We start from the raw sequence: 15442 nt of genomic DNA, 5'->3' as shown, positions 1-15442 counted from the left end.
TTGCATGATGTATATAATAGTGATTTACAGTTGGTTTCAATTATACCTGATGTGGTTGATGCTTGGGATTATTTCAAATCTATCTTTCTAGAAATTTGTGATAAACATGCTCCTTTACGTAGATTTCGGGTGAGAGGTAGAAATAATCCTTGGTTCAATGAATCCGTCTCTAATCTTATTAAGTAAAGAAACGTGGCTTGGTCTAAAGCAAAGAAAACAAATGGTGAGGAGGACTGGTCTCAATATAGATTATTACGAAATAAGTGTACAAAATTAATATAAAGTTCGAAGAGTCAGTATTATTTAAACCTGATTAATGATAACATGAATTGTCCTTCTAAATTTTGGAAATTAACGAAATCTTTTATAGGATCAAATACATCCACTAATCTTCCAAAAGTTTTAAAATTGAATCAAAGATTGATTACAGACAAGGCTGATATTGTTAATACGTTTAATAGTCATTTTATTTCAGCTGGTTTGATAACAGACAATTCGTTGGTCCTTGATGAACAGAGAACTGATGAGTTGACTAATAGTGAATCAGATTTATTTTCTTTTGCCCCTGTATTGCCGTCCCAAGCTCATAAACTACTCCGAAATTTAGACTGTAAGAAATCAGGTGGGTCTGACCAAATTGAACCAATTTTTTAAAAATTGTCAGCAGATATTATTGCCGAACCTATTGCATCGATTTTTAATTTGAGTCTATCCACTAATGTAATTCCGCCATCTTGTAAATCGGCTGTGGTTATGCCTTTATTAAAAGGAGGCGATCCTTCCGATTTGAATAATTATCGTCCGATTTCTAAATTACCTGTTTTAGCAAAAGTTTTTGAATCTATTATAAATGATCAAATGAAAGAATATCTACTTAGTCATAATATTTTGAACGCATTTCAGTCAGGATTTCGAGCGGGCCATAGTACGATAACAGCTACTACATTAGTCACTAATTATTTAATTACTGCTCTCGATAATAGACAACATTGTGCGGCCTTATTTTTTGATTTGACAAAAGCGTTTGACTTAGTGGATCATGTTTTACTGTTACGGAGGCTTAAAAGTTTTGGCCTCGATAATTCGGCTGTGAGTTGGTTTAAAAATTATTTATCGGATAGAACTCAATGTGTTGCTGTAGATAATTACACCTCATCCATGGTAATAGTCAGGAAGGGTGTCCCGCAAGGTTCTTTATTGGCACCACTTCTTTTTTCTAGTTTTATTAATGAATTGGGGCAGGGAATACAATCGGCAAAGCTACATTTTTATGCTGACGATACAATTATTTACTCCACTGCATCCTCTGTGTCTCAGGCTATTGAAATTCTTAAGGATTCTTTTTATACTTTTCAGCTTACTTTGTTGAAACTAAAATTAGTTTTAAATGTAAATAAAACGAAGTATATTCTTTTTACACGTAGCCGTTCTATGTCTACTGTTATGCCTATTCTGACTATTGAGGGTTTACATATAGAAAGAGTACCAACTTATAAATATTTAGGAATATGGCTCCATGAGAAGTTAGCCTTTGATGTTCACATTAATTACTTGGTGAAAAGGCTTAAACCAAGACTGGGTTTTCTTTTTCGGGAATTTTTTTTTTTCCTTTATAGCTAGAAAGAGAATAATACAGAGTACTATTTTACCTATTTTAGACTATGGTGATGTTGTTTACATGCATGCGTCTACATATTTATTGAAAAGGCTGGATGGCGTTTATCATGCTGCACTGCGTTTTATAACAAATTCTTGTTCACATACTCATCATTGTCTGCTGCACAACTATTTGGGTTGGTCCTCTTTATATCAAAGAAGGAAATCCCATATGTTAGAATTTATTGTAAAGACATTGATGGGTAGACTTCCAAATTACATTACTAGTCTTCTATGTTTATGTAGAAAGAACTATAGCACTAGATCATCTAATGGGATTAAATTAGTAGTACCTAGGGTACATTCAGAGCATGGTAAATCATCTTTCTCCTACTATGCTCCATGGCTGTGGAATGAATTTCAAGCTACTGTCCCTCCTGAAACAATTCCTCCTTTGCATGTATTTAAAAGTTTACTGCAGTATACAATGATTGAATCATGCTGTTGTTTTACTTGATTTATGAGGAATGTTGTGCTCTGACTTTATGGAATGTTTTATATGTGTTGTGTGTTTGTGTGTGATTTGTAGTGTGGCCATCTTGGCCAGGACTCCCTGGAAGAAGAGATTTCTTTTAATCTCAATGGGACCTTCCTGGAAAAATAAAGGAAATAAAATAAAATAAATGTTAAGTTGTGGTGTTATTAGGATATTACTACAGAGCCTGTGACAGTTTCTCAGTGGAAGAACTGGGATCCAGGCCCACAGACGTCTGCAAAAAACTGCTTTAAAAACCTTTGAGATGCAGGCCTCACATGTTGGGGATCTTATTGTTTTTGTTTTCATGGCAAGTTGTGGTGTTGTTAGGATATTCCTCCAGAGCCTGTGACAGTTTCTCAGCGGAAAAACTGGGAACTGGGATCCAGGGCCAGAGACGTCTGCAAAAAACTGCTAGAAAAAACCTTAGAGATGGAGGTCTCACATGTTGGGGATCTCAATTTTTTGTTTTTATGGCAAGTTGTGGTGTTATTAGGATATTCCCTCAGAGTCTGTGACAGTTTCTCAGCGGAAGAACCGGGATCCAGGGTAAGAGACGTCTGCAAAAAACTGCGTTAGAATCCTTCGAGATGGAGGCCTCACATGTTGGGGATCTCGGTTGCTTTGTTTTCATGGGAAGTTGTGGTGTTGTAAGGATATTCCTACAGAGTCTGTGACAGTTTGTCAGTTTGCCAGGGTCAGTGACGTCTCCTCTCCTGGAGGAAAATACAAGTATTAGTGGTCTTGCTGCAAAATCTGGTAGAGGCCACAGCCAGGCTTGAGGGCAAGTCATCAGCATACCTTCCCTGGTGGTCTAGTGGTTAGGATTCGGCGCTCTCACCGCCGCGGCCCGGGTTCGATTCCCGGTCAGGGAATGAGATATTGCCCACCACCGGCGGTCGTGATTGTAAAATGGCGAACTACGAACTCAAGCGCTGATGCCCTCGTTGAGAAGCAGGGCCAAGGAAATGTTTATGTGTGAAAAAGAACTCCTTCGAGCCGGAGTTGAACCAGCGACCTAAGGATTGGCAACTTGCCACCTACAGTCCTCCGCTCTTCCAGCTGAGCTATCGAAGGCACACTGATTCGGGACAGAACCTCAACATATCAGGTTGCTGAATCTCCGCCACTGGCTAAAACTACTACAGACATAAATGCTGGTTGTTTCGATTAAGTGATGCAAAGACAACCCGATATTCCCATACTGGGAGTCGAACCCCGGGTGAAAACCAGGAATCCTGACCGCTAGACCATATGGGATCTTCCTTCTGCCTGGAGCAGTCCCTTTTACTTTTAGTGTGTGACCGTCCCCTTTAAGAACATGGGAATGATCCGAAGGGATTGTTTACTGAATTCAATTTCATCAGGCTCAACAGAGGGAGCTCTCATTTGCCTCACAAGGGGGTTCAGTTTCCTCCCATTCTTGCGATGGTATAATAGACACTACAAACTGGTCGTAAAGCAAGGTCCTTGTGACAGTACTCATGCAATGCATTTTAAAAGACGCATAGTATTGTATGGTAACCGTTATCCTACTGACAAAGCAGCCTATTGTTGGACTGTCAATTTTTAATATTTCTCAACCAATCCAATAATAATAGTAACAAAAACTATGGGATAATAAAACGGCTAAGGGCTGACAGCATTGTAAAAGAGGCAGAGCGAGCCAGCCAGGAGTCGAACCTAGAATCTTCTGATCCGTAGTCAGACGCGTTATCCATTGCGCCACTGGCCCACTAATCAGGTGTCCGTGAGCTTACACGCCACCTGTTGGTGTTCGACTGGGTAGAGGCCTGTGATGACATCTACTTTTTCTCATGCTATTAACAGACCTGGAGCCAACATCAGGAAGGGGTCAGATGAGGGGCCTGCTACAAAAACCTTCAAGATGGAGGTCTCACATGTTGGGGATCTCAATTCTCAATTCAAATCTTAAACGTCAATTTAAAACTTTTAATGTACAGGCTTTTTTGCATGATGTATATAATAGTGATTTACAGTTGGTTTCAATTATACCTGATGTGGTTGATGATTATTTAAAATCTATCTTTCTAGAAATTTGTGATAAACATGCTCCTTTACGTAGATTTCGGTGAGAGGTAGAAATAATCCTTGGTTCAATGAATCCGTCTCTAATCTTATTAAGCAAAGAAAACGTGGCTTGGTCTAAAGCAAAGAAAACAAATGGTGAGGAGGACTGGTTTCAATATAGATTATTACGAAATAAGTGTACAAAATTAATATAAAGTTCGAAGAGTCAGTATTATTTAAACCTGATTAATGATAACATGAATTGTCCTTCTAAATTTTGGAAATTAACGAAATCTTTTATAGGATCAAATACATCCACTAATCTTCCAAAAGTTTTAAAATTGAATCAAAGATTGATTACAGACAAGGCTGATATTGTTAATACGTTTAATAGTCATTTTATTTCAGCTGGTTTGATAACAGACAATTCGTTGGTCCTTGATGAACAGAGAACTGATGAGTTGACTAATAGTGAATCAGATTTATTTTCTTTTGCCCCTGTATTGCCGTCCCAAGTTCATAAACTACTCCGAAATTTAGACTGTAAGAAATCAGGTGGGTCTGACCAAATTGAACCAATTTTTTAAAAATTGTCAGCAGATATTATTGCCGAACCTATTGCATCGATTTTTAATTTGAGTCTATCCACTAATGTAATTCCGCCATTTTGGAAATCGGCTATGGTTATGCCTTTATTAAAAGGAGGCGATCCTTCCGATTTGAATAATTATCGTCCGATTTCTAAATTACCGGTTTTAGCAAAAGTTTTTGAATCTATTATAAATGATCAAATGAAACAATATCTACTTAGTCATAATATTTACAACGCATTTCAGTCAGGATTTAGAGCGGGCCATAGTACGATAACAGCTACTACATTAGTCACTAATGATTTAATTACTGCTCTCGATAATAGACAACATTGTGCGGCCTTATTTTTTGATTTGACAAAAGCGTTTGACTTAGTGGATCATGTTTTACTGTTACGGAGGCTTAAAAGTGTTGGCCTCGATAATTCGGCTGTGAGTTGGTTTAAAAATTATTTATCGGATAGAACTCAATGTGTTGCTGTAGATAATTACACCTCATCCATGGTTATAGTCAGGAAGGGTGTCCCGCAAGGTTCTTTATTGGCACCACTTCTTTTTTCTATTTTTATTAATGAATTGGGGCAGGGAATACAATCGGCAAAGCTACATTTTTATGCTGACGATACAATTATTTACTCCACTGCATCCTCTGTGTCTCAGGCTATTGAAATTCTTAAGGATTCTTTTTATACTTTTCAGCTTACTTTGTTGAAACTAAAATTAGTTTTAAATGTAAATAAAACGAAGTATATTCTTTTTACACGTAGCCGTTCTATGTCTACTGTTATGCCTATTCTGACTATTGAGGGTTTACATATAGAAAGAGTACCAACTTATAAATATTTAGGAATATGGCTCCATGAGAAGTTAGCCTTTGATGTTCACATTAATTACTTGGTGAAAAGGCTTAAACCAAGACTTGGTTTTCTTTTTCGGGAAAAAAAAGTTTTTCCTTATAGCTAGAAAGAGAATAATACAGAGTACTATTTTACCTATTTTAGACTATGGTGATGTTGTTTACATGCATGCGTCTACATATTTATTGAAAAGGCTGGATGGCGTTTATCATGCTGCACTGCGTTTTATAACAAATTCTTGTTCACATACTCATCATTGTTTGCTGCACAACTATTTGGGTTGGTCCTCTTTATATCAAAGAAGGAAATCCCATATGTTAGAATTTATTGTAAAGACATTGATGGGTAGACTTCCAAATTACATTACTAGTCTTCTATGTTTATGTAGAAAGAACTATAGCACTAGATCATCTAATGGGATTCAATTAGTAGTACCTAGGGTACATTCAGAGCATGGTAAATCATCTTTCTCCTACTATGCTCCATGGCTGTGGAATGAATTTCAAGCTACTGTCCCTCCTGAAACAATTCCTCCTTTGCATGTATTTAAAAGTTTACTGCAGTATACAATGATTGAATCATGCTGTTGTTTTACTTGATTTATGATGAATGTTGTGCTCTGACTTTATGGAATGTTTTATATGTGTTGTGTGTTTGTGTGTGATTTGTAGTGTGGCCATCTTGGCCAGGACTCCCTGGAAGAAGAGATTTCTTTTAATCTCAATGGGACCTTCCTGGAAAAATAAAGGAAATAAAATAAAATAAATGTTAAGTTGTGGTGTTGTTAGGATATTACTACAGAGCCTGTGACAGTTTCTCAGTGGAAGAACTGGGATCCAGGCCCACAGACGTCTGCAAAAAACTGCTTTAAAAACCTTTGAGATGCAGGCCTCACATGTTGGGGATCTTATTGTTTTTGTTTTCATGGCAAGTTGTGGTGTTGTTAGGATATTCCTCCAGAGCCTGTGACAGTTTCTCAGCGGAAAAACTGGGAACTGGGATCCAGGGCCAGAGACGTCTGCAAAAAACTGCTAGAAAAAACCTTAGAGATGGAGGTCTCACATGTTGGGGATCTCAATTTTTTTGTTTTTATGGCAAGTTGTGGTGTTATTAGGATATTCCCTCAGAGTCTGTGACAGTTTCTCAGCGGAAGAACTGGGATCCAGGGTAAGAGACGTCTGCAAAAAACTGTGTTAGAATCCTTCGAGATGGAGGCCTCACATGTTGGGGATCTCGGTTGCTTTGTTTTCATGGGAAGTTGTGGTGTTGTTAGGATATTCCTACAGAGTCTGTGACAGTTTGTCAGTTTGCCAGGATCAGTGACGTCTCCTCTCCTGGAGGAAAATACAAGTATTAGAGGTCTTGCTGCAAAATCTGGTAGAGGCCACAGCCAGGCTTGAGGGCAAGTCATCAGCATACCTTCCCTGGTGGTCTAGTGGTTAGGATTCGGCGCTCTCACCGCCGCGGCCCGGGTTCGATTCCCGGTCAGGGAATGAGATATTGCCCACCACCGGCGGTCGTGATTGTAAAATGGCGAACTACGAACTCAAGCGCTGATGCCCTCGTCGAGAAGCAGGGCCAAGGAAAAGTTTATGTGTGAAAAAGAACTCCTTCGAGCCGGAGTTGAACCAGCGACCTAAGGATTGGCAACTTGCCACCTACAGTCCTCCGCTCTTCCAGCTGAGCTATCGAAGGCACACTGATTCGGGACAGAACCTCAACATATCAGGTTGCTGAATCTCCGCCACTGGCTAAAACTACTACAGACATAAATGCTGGTTGTTTCGATTAAGTGATGCAAAGACAACCCGATATTCCCATACTGGGAGTCGAACCCCGGGTGAAAACCAGGAATCCTGACCGCTAGACCATATGGGATCTTCCTTCTGCCTGGAGCAGTCCCTTTTACTTTTAGTGTGTGACCGTCCCCTTTAAGAACATGGGAATGATCCGAAGGGATTGTTTACTGAATTCAATTTCATCAGGCTCAACAGAGGGAGCTCTCATTTGCCTCACAAGGGGGTTCAGTTTCCTCCCATTCTTGCGATGGTATAATAGACACTACAAACTGGTCGTAAAGCAAGGTCCTTGTGACAGTACTCATGCAATGCATTTTAAAAGACGCATAGTATTGTATGGTAACCGTTATCCTACTGACAAAGCAGCCTATTGTTGGACTGTCAATTTTTAATATTTCTCAACCAATCCAATAATAATAGTAACAAAAACTATGGGATAATAAAACGGCTAAGGGCTGACAGCATTGTAAAAGAGGCAGAGCGAGCCAGCCAGGAGTCGAACCTAGAATCTTCTGATCCGTAGTCAGACGCGTTATCCATTGCGCCACTGGCCCACTAATCAGGTGTCCGTGAGCTTACACGCCACCTGTTGGCGTTCGACTGGGTAGAGGCCTGTGATGACATCTACTTTTTCTCATGCTATTAACAGACCTGGAGCCAACATCAGGAAGGGGTCAGATGAGGGGCCTGCTACAAAAACCTTCAAGATGGAGGTCTCACATGTTGGGGATCTCAATTCTCAATTCAAATCTTAAACGTCAATTTAAAAATTTTAATGTACAGGCTTTTTTGCATGATGTATATAATAGTGATTTACAGTTGGTTTCAATTATACCTGATGTGGTTGATGATTATTTAAAATCTATCTTTCTAGAAATTTGTGATAAACATGCTCCTTTACGTAGATTTCGGGTGAGAGGTAGAAATAATCCTTGGTTCAATGAATCCGTCTCTAATCTTATTAAGCAAAGAAACGTGGCTTGGTCTAAAGCAAAGAAAACAAATGGTGAGGAGGACTGGTTTCAATATAGATTATTACGAAATAAGTGTACAAAATTAATATAAAGTTCGAAGAGTCAGTATTATTTAAACCTGATTAATGATAACATGAATTGTCCTTCTAAATTTTGGAAATTAACGAAATCTTTTATAGGATCAAATACATCCACTAATCTTCCAAAAGTTTTAAAATTGAATCAAAGATTGATTACAGACAAGGCTGATATTGTTAATACGTTTAATAGTCATTTTATTTCAGCTGGTTTGATAACAGACAATTCGTTGGTCCTTGATGAACAGAGAACTGATGAGTTGACTAATAGTGAATCAGATTTATTTTCTTTTGCCCCTGTATTGCCGTCCCAAGTTCATAAACTACTCCGAAATTTAGACTGTAAGAAATCAGGTGGGTCTGACCAAATTGAACCAATTTTTTAAAAATTGTCAGCAGATATTATTGCCGAACCTATTGCATCGATTTTTAATTTGAGTCTATCCACTAATGTAATTCCGCCATTTTGGAAATCGGCTATAGTTATGCCTTTATTAAAAGGAGGCGATCCTTCCGATTTGAATAATTATCGTCCGATTTCTAAATTACCGGTTTTAGCAAAAGTTTTTGAATCTATTATAAATGATCAAATGAAACAATATCTACTTAGTCATAATATTTACAACGCATTTCAGTCAGGATTTAGAGCGGGCCATAGTACGATAACAGCTACTACATTAGTCACTAATGATTTAATTACTGCTCTCGATAATAGACAACATTGTGCGGCCTTATTTTTGATTTGACAAAAGCGTTTGACTTAGTGGATCATGTTTTACTGTTACGGAGGCTTAAAAGTGTTGGCCTCGATAATTCGGCTGTGAGTTGGTTTAAAAATTATTTATCGGATAGAACTCAATGTGTTGCTGTAGATAATTACACCTCATCCATGGTTATAGTCAGGAAGGGTGTCCCGCAAGGTTCTTTATTGGCACCACTTCTTTTTTCTATTTTTATTAATGAATTGGGGCAGGGAATACAATCGGCAAAGCTACATTTTTATGCTGACGATACAATTATTTACTCCACTGCATCCTCTGTGTCTCAGGCTATTGAAATTCTTAAGGATTCTTTTTATACTTTTATATATAGATATTCCCATACTGGGAGTCGAACCCCGGCCGCTTGGGTGAAAACCAGGAATCCTGACCGCTAGACCATATGGGATCTTCCTTCTGCCTGGAGCAGTCCCTTTTACTTTTAGTGTGTGACCGTCCCCTTTAAGAACATGGGAATGATCCGAAGGGATTGTTTACTGAATTCAATTTCATCAGGCTCAACAGAGGGAGCTCTCATTTGCCTCACAAGGGGGTTCAGTTTCCTCCCATTCTTGCGATGGTATAATAGACACTACAAACTGGTCGTAAAGCAAGGTCCTTGTGACAGTACTCATGCAATGCATTTTAAAAGACGCATAGTATTGTATGGTAACCGTTATCCTACTGACAAAGCAGCCTATTGTTGGACTGTCAATTTTTAATATTTCTCAACCAATCCAATAATAATAGTAACAAAAACTATGGGATAATAAAACGGCTAAGGGCTGACAGCATTGTAAAAGAGGCAGAGCGAGCCAGCCAGGAGTCGAACCTAGAATCTTCTGATCCGTAGTCAGACGCGTTATCCATTGCGCCACTGGCCCACTAATCAGGTGTCCGTGAGCTTACACGCCACCTGTTGGCGTTCGACTGGGTAGAGGCCTGTGATGACATCTACTTTTTCTCATGCTATTAACAGACCTGGAGCCAACATCAGGAAGGGGTCAGATGAGGGGCCTGCTACAAAAACCTTCAAGATGGAGGTCTCACATGTTGGGGATCTCAATTCTCAATTCAAATCTTAAACGTCAATTTAAAAATTTTAATGTACAGGCTTTTTTGCATGATGTATATAATAGTGATTTACAGTTGGTTTCAATTATACCTGATGTGGTTGATGATTATTTAAAATCTATCTTTCTAGAAATTTGTGATAAACATGCTCCTTTACGTAGATTTCGGGTGAGAGGTAGAAATAATCCTTGGTTCAATGAATCCGTCTCTAATCTTATTAAGCAAAGAAAACGTGGCTTGGTCTAAAGCAAAGAAAACAAATGGTGAGGAGGACTGGTTTCAATATAGATTATTACGAAATAAGTGTACAAAATTAATATAAAGTTCGAAGAGTCAGTATTATTTAAACCTGATTAATGATAACATGAATTGTCCTTCTAAATTTTGGAAATTAACGAAATCTTTTATAGGATCAAATACATCCACTAATCTTCCAAAAGTTTTAAAATTGAATCAAAGATTGATTACAGACAAGGCTGATATTGTTAATACGTTTAATAGTCATTTTATTTCAGCTGGTTTGATAACAGACAATTCGTTGGTCCTTGATGAACAGAGAACTGATGAGTTGACTAATAGTGAATCAGATTTATTTTCTTTTGCCCCTGTATTGCCGTCCCAAGTTCATAAACTACTCCGAAATTTAGACTGTAAGAAATCAGGTGGGTCTGACCAAATTGAACCAATTTTTTAAAAATTGTCAGCAGATATTATTGCCGAACCTATTGCATCGATTTTTAATTTGAGTCTATCCACTAATGTAATTCCGCCATTTTGGAAATCGGCTATGGTTATGCCTTTATTAAAAGGAGGCGATCCTTCCGATTTGAATAATTATCGTCCGATTTCTAAATTACCGGTTTTAGCAAAAGTTTTTGAATCTATTATAAATGATCAAATGAAACAATATCTACTTAGTCATAATATTTACAACGCATTTCAGTCAGGATTTAGAGCGGGCCATAGTACGATAACAGCTACTACATTAGTCACTAATGATTTAATTACTGCTCTCGATAATAGACAACATTGTGCGGCCTTATTTTTGATTTGACAAAAGCGTTTGACTTAGTGGATCATGTTTTACTGTTACGGAGGCTTAAAAGTGTTGGCCTCGATAATTCGGCTGTGAGTTGGTTTAAAAATTATTTATCGGATAGAACTCAATGTGTTGCTGTAGATAATTACACCTCATCCATGGTTATAGTCAGGAAGGGTGTCCCGCAAGGTTCTTTATTGGCACCACTTCTTTTTTCTATTTTTATTAATGAATTGGGGCAGGGAATACAATCGGCAAAGCTACATTTTTATGCTGACGATACAATTATTTACTCCACTGCATCCTCTGTGTCTCAGGCTATTGAAATTCTTAAGGATTCTTTTTATACTTTTCAGCTTACTTTGTTGAAACTAAAATTAGTTTTAAATGTAAATAAAACGAAGTATATTCTTTTTACACGTAGCCGTTCTATGTCTACTGTTATGCCTATTCTGACTATTGAGGGTTTACATATAGAAAGAGTACCAACTTATAAATATTTAGGAATATGGCTCCATGAGAAGTTAGCCTTTGATGTTCACATTAATTACTTGGTGAAAAGGCTTAAACCAAGACTGGGTTTTCTTTTTCGGGAAAAAAAGTTTTTCCTTATAGCTAGAAAGAGAATAATACAGAGTACTATTTTACCTATTTTAGACTATGGTGATGTTGTTTACATGCATGCGTCTACATATTTATTGAAAAGGCTGGATGGCGTTTATCATGCTGCACTGCGTTTTATAACAAATTCTTGTTCACATACTCATCATTGTTTGCTGCACAACTATTTGGGTTGGTCCTCTTTATATCAAAGAAGGAAATCCCATATGTTAGAATTTATTGTAAAGACATTGATGGGTAGACTTCCAAATTACATTACTAGTCTTCTATGTTTATGTAGAAAGAACTATAGCACTAGATCATCTAATGGGATTAAATTAGTAGTACCTAGGGTACATTCAGAGCATGGTAAATCATCTTTCTCCTACTATGCTCCATGGCTGTGGAATGAATTTCAAGCTACTGTCCCTCCTGAAATAATTCCTCCTTTGCATGTATTTAAAAGTTTACTGCAGTATACAATGATTGAATCATGCTGTTGTTTTACTTGATTTATGATGAATGTTGTGCTCTGACTTTATGGAATGTTTTATATGTGTTGTGTGTTTGTGTGTGATTTGTAGTGTGGCCATCTTGGCCAGGACTCCCTGGAAGAAGAGATTTCTTTTAATCTCAATGGGACCTTCCTGGAAAAATAAAGGAAATAAAATAAAATAAATGTTAAGTTGTGGTTTTGTTAGGATATTACTACAGAGCCTGTGACAGTTTCTCAGTGGAAGAACTGGGATCCAGGCCCACAGACGTCTGCAAAAAACTGCTTTAAAAACCTTTGAGATGCAGGCCTCACATGTTGGGGATCTTATTGTTTTTGTTTTCATGGCAAGTTGTGGTGTTGTTAGGATATTCCTCCAGAGCCTGTGACAGTTTCTCAGCGGAAAAACTGGGAACTGGGATCCAGGGCCAGAGACGTCTGCAAAAAACTGCATGAAAAAACCTTAGAGATGGAGGTCTCACATGTTGGGGATCTTAATTTTTTTGTTTTTATGGCAAGTTGTGGTGTTATTAGGATATTCCCTCAGAGTCTGTGACAGTTTCTCAGCGGAAGAACCGGGATCCAGGGTAAGAGACGTCTGCAAAAAACTGCGTTAGAATCCTTCGAGATGGAGGCCTCAAATGTTGGGGATCTCGGTTGCTTTGTTTTCATGGGAAGTTGTGGTGTTGTTAGGATATTCCTACAGAGTCTGTGACAGTTTGTCAGTTTGCCAGGGTCAGTGACGTCTCCTCTCCTGGAGGAAAATACAAGTATTAGAGGTCTTGCTGCAAAATCTGGTAGAGGCCACAGCCAGGCTTGAGGGCAAGTCATCAGCATAGCTTCCCTGGTGGTCTAGTGGTTAGGATTCGGCGCTCTCACCGCCGTGGCCCGGGTTCGATTCCCGGTCAGGGAATGAGATATTGCCCACCACCGGCGGTCGTGATTGTAAAATGGCGAACTACGAACTCAAGCGCTGATGCCCTCGTCGAGAAGCAGGGCCAAGGAAATGTTTATGTGTGAAAAAGAACTCCTTCGAGCCGGAGTTGAACCAGCGACCTAAGGATTGGCAACTTGCCACCTACAGTCCTCCGCTCTTCCAGCTGAGCTATCGAAGGCACACTGATTCGGGACAGAACCTCAACATATCAGGTTGCTGAATCTCCGCCACTGGCTAAAACTACTACAGACATAAATGCTGGTTGTTTCGATTAAGTGATGCAAAGACAACCCGATATTCCCATACTGGGAGTCGAACCACGGCCGCTTGGGTGAAAACCAGGAATCCTGACCGCTAGACCATATGGGATCTTCCTTTCGCCTGGAGCAGTCCCTTTTACTTTTAGTGTGTGACCGTCCCCTTTAAGAACATGGGAATGATCCGAAGGGATTGTTTACTGAATTCAATTTCATCAGGCTCAACAGAGGGAGCTCTCATTTGCCTCACAAGGGGGTTCAGTTTCCTCCCATTCTTGCGATGGTATAATAGACACTACAAACTGGTCGTAAAGCAAGGTCCTTGTGACAGTACTCATGCAATGCATTTTAAAAGACGCATAGTATTGTATGGTAACCGTTATCCTACTGACAAAGCAGCCTATTGTTGGACTGTCAATTTTTAATATTTCTCAACCAATCCAATAATAATAGTAACAAAAACTATGGGATAATAAAACGGCTAAGGGCTGACAGCATTGTAAAAGAGGCAGAGCGAGCCAGCCAGGAGTCAAACCTAGAATCTTCTGATCCGTAGTCAGACGCGTTATCCATTGCGCCACTGGCCCACTAATCAGGTGTCCGTGAGCTTACACGCCACCTGTTGGTGTTCGACTGGGTAGAGGCCTGTGATGACATCTACTTTTTCTCATGCTATTAACAGACCTGGAGCCAACATCAGGAAGGGGTCAGATGAGGGGCCTGCTACAAAAACCTTCAAGATGGAGGTCTCACATGTTGGGGATCTCAATTCTCAATTCAAATCTTAAACGTCAATTTAAAACTTTTAATGTACAGGCTTTTTTGCATGATGTATATAATAGTGATTTACAGTTGGTTTCAATTATACCTGATGTGGTTGATGATTATTTAAAATCTATCTTTCTAGAAATTTGTGATAAACATGCTCCTTTACGTAGATTTCGGGTGAGAGGTAGAAATAATCCTTGGTTCAATGAATCCGTCTCTAATCTTATTAAGCAAAGAAAACGTGGCTTGGTCTAAAGCAAAGAAAACAAATGGTGAGGAGGACTGGTTTCAATATAGATTATTACGAAATAAGTGTACAAAATTAATATAAAGTTCGAAGAGTCAGTATTATTTAAACCTGATTAATGATAACATGAATTGTCCTTCTAAATTTTGGAAATTAACGAAATCTTTTATAGGATCAAATACATCCACTAATCTTCCAAAAGTTTTAAAATTGAATCAAAGATTGATTACAGACAAGGCTGATATTGTTAATACGTTTAATAGTCATTTTATTTCAGCTGGTTTGATAACAGACAATTCGTTGGTCCTTGATGAACAGAGAACTGATGAGTTGACTAATAGTGAATCAGATTTATTTTCTTTTGCCCCTGTATTGCCGTCCCAAGTTCATAAACTACTCCGAAATTTAGACTGTAAGAAATCAGGTGGGTCTGACCAAATTGAACCAATTTTTTAAAAATTGTCAGCAGATATTATTGCCGAACCTATTGCATCGATTTTTAATTTGAGTCTATCCACTAATGTAATTCCGCCATTTTGGAAATCGGCTATGGTTATGCCTTTATTAAAAGGAGGCGATCCTTCCGATTTGAATAATTATCGTCCGATTTCTAAATTACCGGTTTTAGCAAAAGTTTTTGAATCTATTATAAATGATCAAATGAAACAATATCTACTTAGTCATAATATTTACAACGCATTTCAGTCAGGATTTAGAGCGGGCCATAGTACGATAACAGCTACTATATTAGTCACTAATGATTTAATTACTGCTCTCGATAATAGACAACATTGTGCGGCCTTATTTTTT

At 38.5% G+C, this 15442-nt stretch overlaps 10 non-coding genes across 10 annotated transcripts; 3 read left to right on the top strand and 7 right to left on the bottom strand.

Annotated features, from left to right (window-relative positions):
• Nucleotides 1-2934: 2934 nt before the first annotated feature.
• Nucleotides 2935-3006, top strand: trnae-cuc (transfer RNA glutamic acid (anticodon CUC)). The gene has a single exon. It is a non-coding gene; the product is annotated as a tRNA-Glu (tRNA).
• A 115-nt stretch (nt 3007-3121) lies between these two features.
• On the bottom strand, nt 3122-3208 carry trnay-gua (transfer RNA tyrosine (anticodon GUA)). The gene is given in 2 exon segments: nt 3122-3157; nt 3172-3208. It is a non-coding gene; the product is annotated as a tRNA-Tyr (tRNA).
• A 585-nt stretch (nt 3209-3793) lies between these two features.
• trnar-acg (transfer RNA arginine (anticodon ACG)) lies at nt 3794-3866 on the bottom strand. The gene has a single exon. It is a non-coding gene; the product is annotated as a tRNA-Arg (tRNA).
• A 3164-nt stretch (nt 3867-7030) lies between these two features.
• Nucleotides 7031-7102, top strand: trnae-cuc (transfer RNA glutamic acid (anticodon CUC)). Its single transcript has one exon. It is a non-coding gene; the product is annotated as a tRNA-Glu (tRNA).
• Nucleotides 7103-7217: 115 nt separating this feature from the next.
• On the bottom strand, nt 7218-7304 carry trnay-gua (transfer RNA tyrosine (anticodon GUA)). The gene is given in 2 exon segments: nt 7218-7253; nt 7268-7304. It is a non-coding gene; the product is annotated as a tRNA-Tyr (tRNA).
• Nucleotides 7305-7889: 585 nt separating this feature from the next.
• On the bottom strand, nt 7890-7962 carry trnar-acg (transfer RNA arginine (anticodon ACG)). Its single transcript has one exon. It is a non-coding gene; the product is annotated as a tRNA-Arg (tRNA).
• A 2066-nt stretch (nt 7963-10028) lies between these two features.
• On the bottom strand, nt 10029-10101 carry trnar-acg (transfer RNA arginine (anticodon ACG)). Its single transcript has one exon. It is a non-coding gene; the product is annotated as a tRNA-Arg (tRNA).
• A 3163-nt stretch (nt 10102-13264) lies between these two features.
• On the top strand, nt 13265-13336 carry trnae-cuc (transfer RNA glutamic acid (anticodon CUC)). Its single transcript has one exon. It is a non-coding gene; the product is annotated as a tRNA-Glu (tRNA).
• A 115-nt stretch (nt 13337-13451) lies between these two features.
• Nucleotides 13452-13538, bottom strand: trnay-gua (transfer RNA tyrosine (anticodon GUA)). Its single transcript is given in 2 exon segments — nt 13452-13487; nt 13502-13538. It is a non-coding gene; the product is annotated as a tRNA-Tyr (tRNA).
• Nucleotides 13539-14131: 593 nt separating this feature from the next.
• trnar-acg (transfer RNA arginine (anticodon ACG)) lies at nt 14132-14204 on the bottom strand. Its single transcript has one exon. It is a non-coding gene; the product is annotated as a tRNA-Arg (tRNA).
• Between the last annotated feature and the right edge of the window lie 1238 nt (nt 14205-15442).

This window comes from Siphateles boraxobius, unplaced genomic scaffold, assembly GCF_051911475.1.
Source record: "Siphateles boraxobius isolate OS27281-9 unplaced genomic scaffold, OSU_SipBor_1 77, whole genome shotgun sequence".
Taxonomy (NCBI): Eukaryota; Metazoa; Chordata; class Actinopteri; order Cypriniformes; family Leuciscidae; genus Siphateles; species Siphateles boraxobius.
Note: the sequence above shows the minus strand (reverse complement) of the source record. Positions and strands in the feature narration are given on the sequence as shown.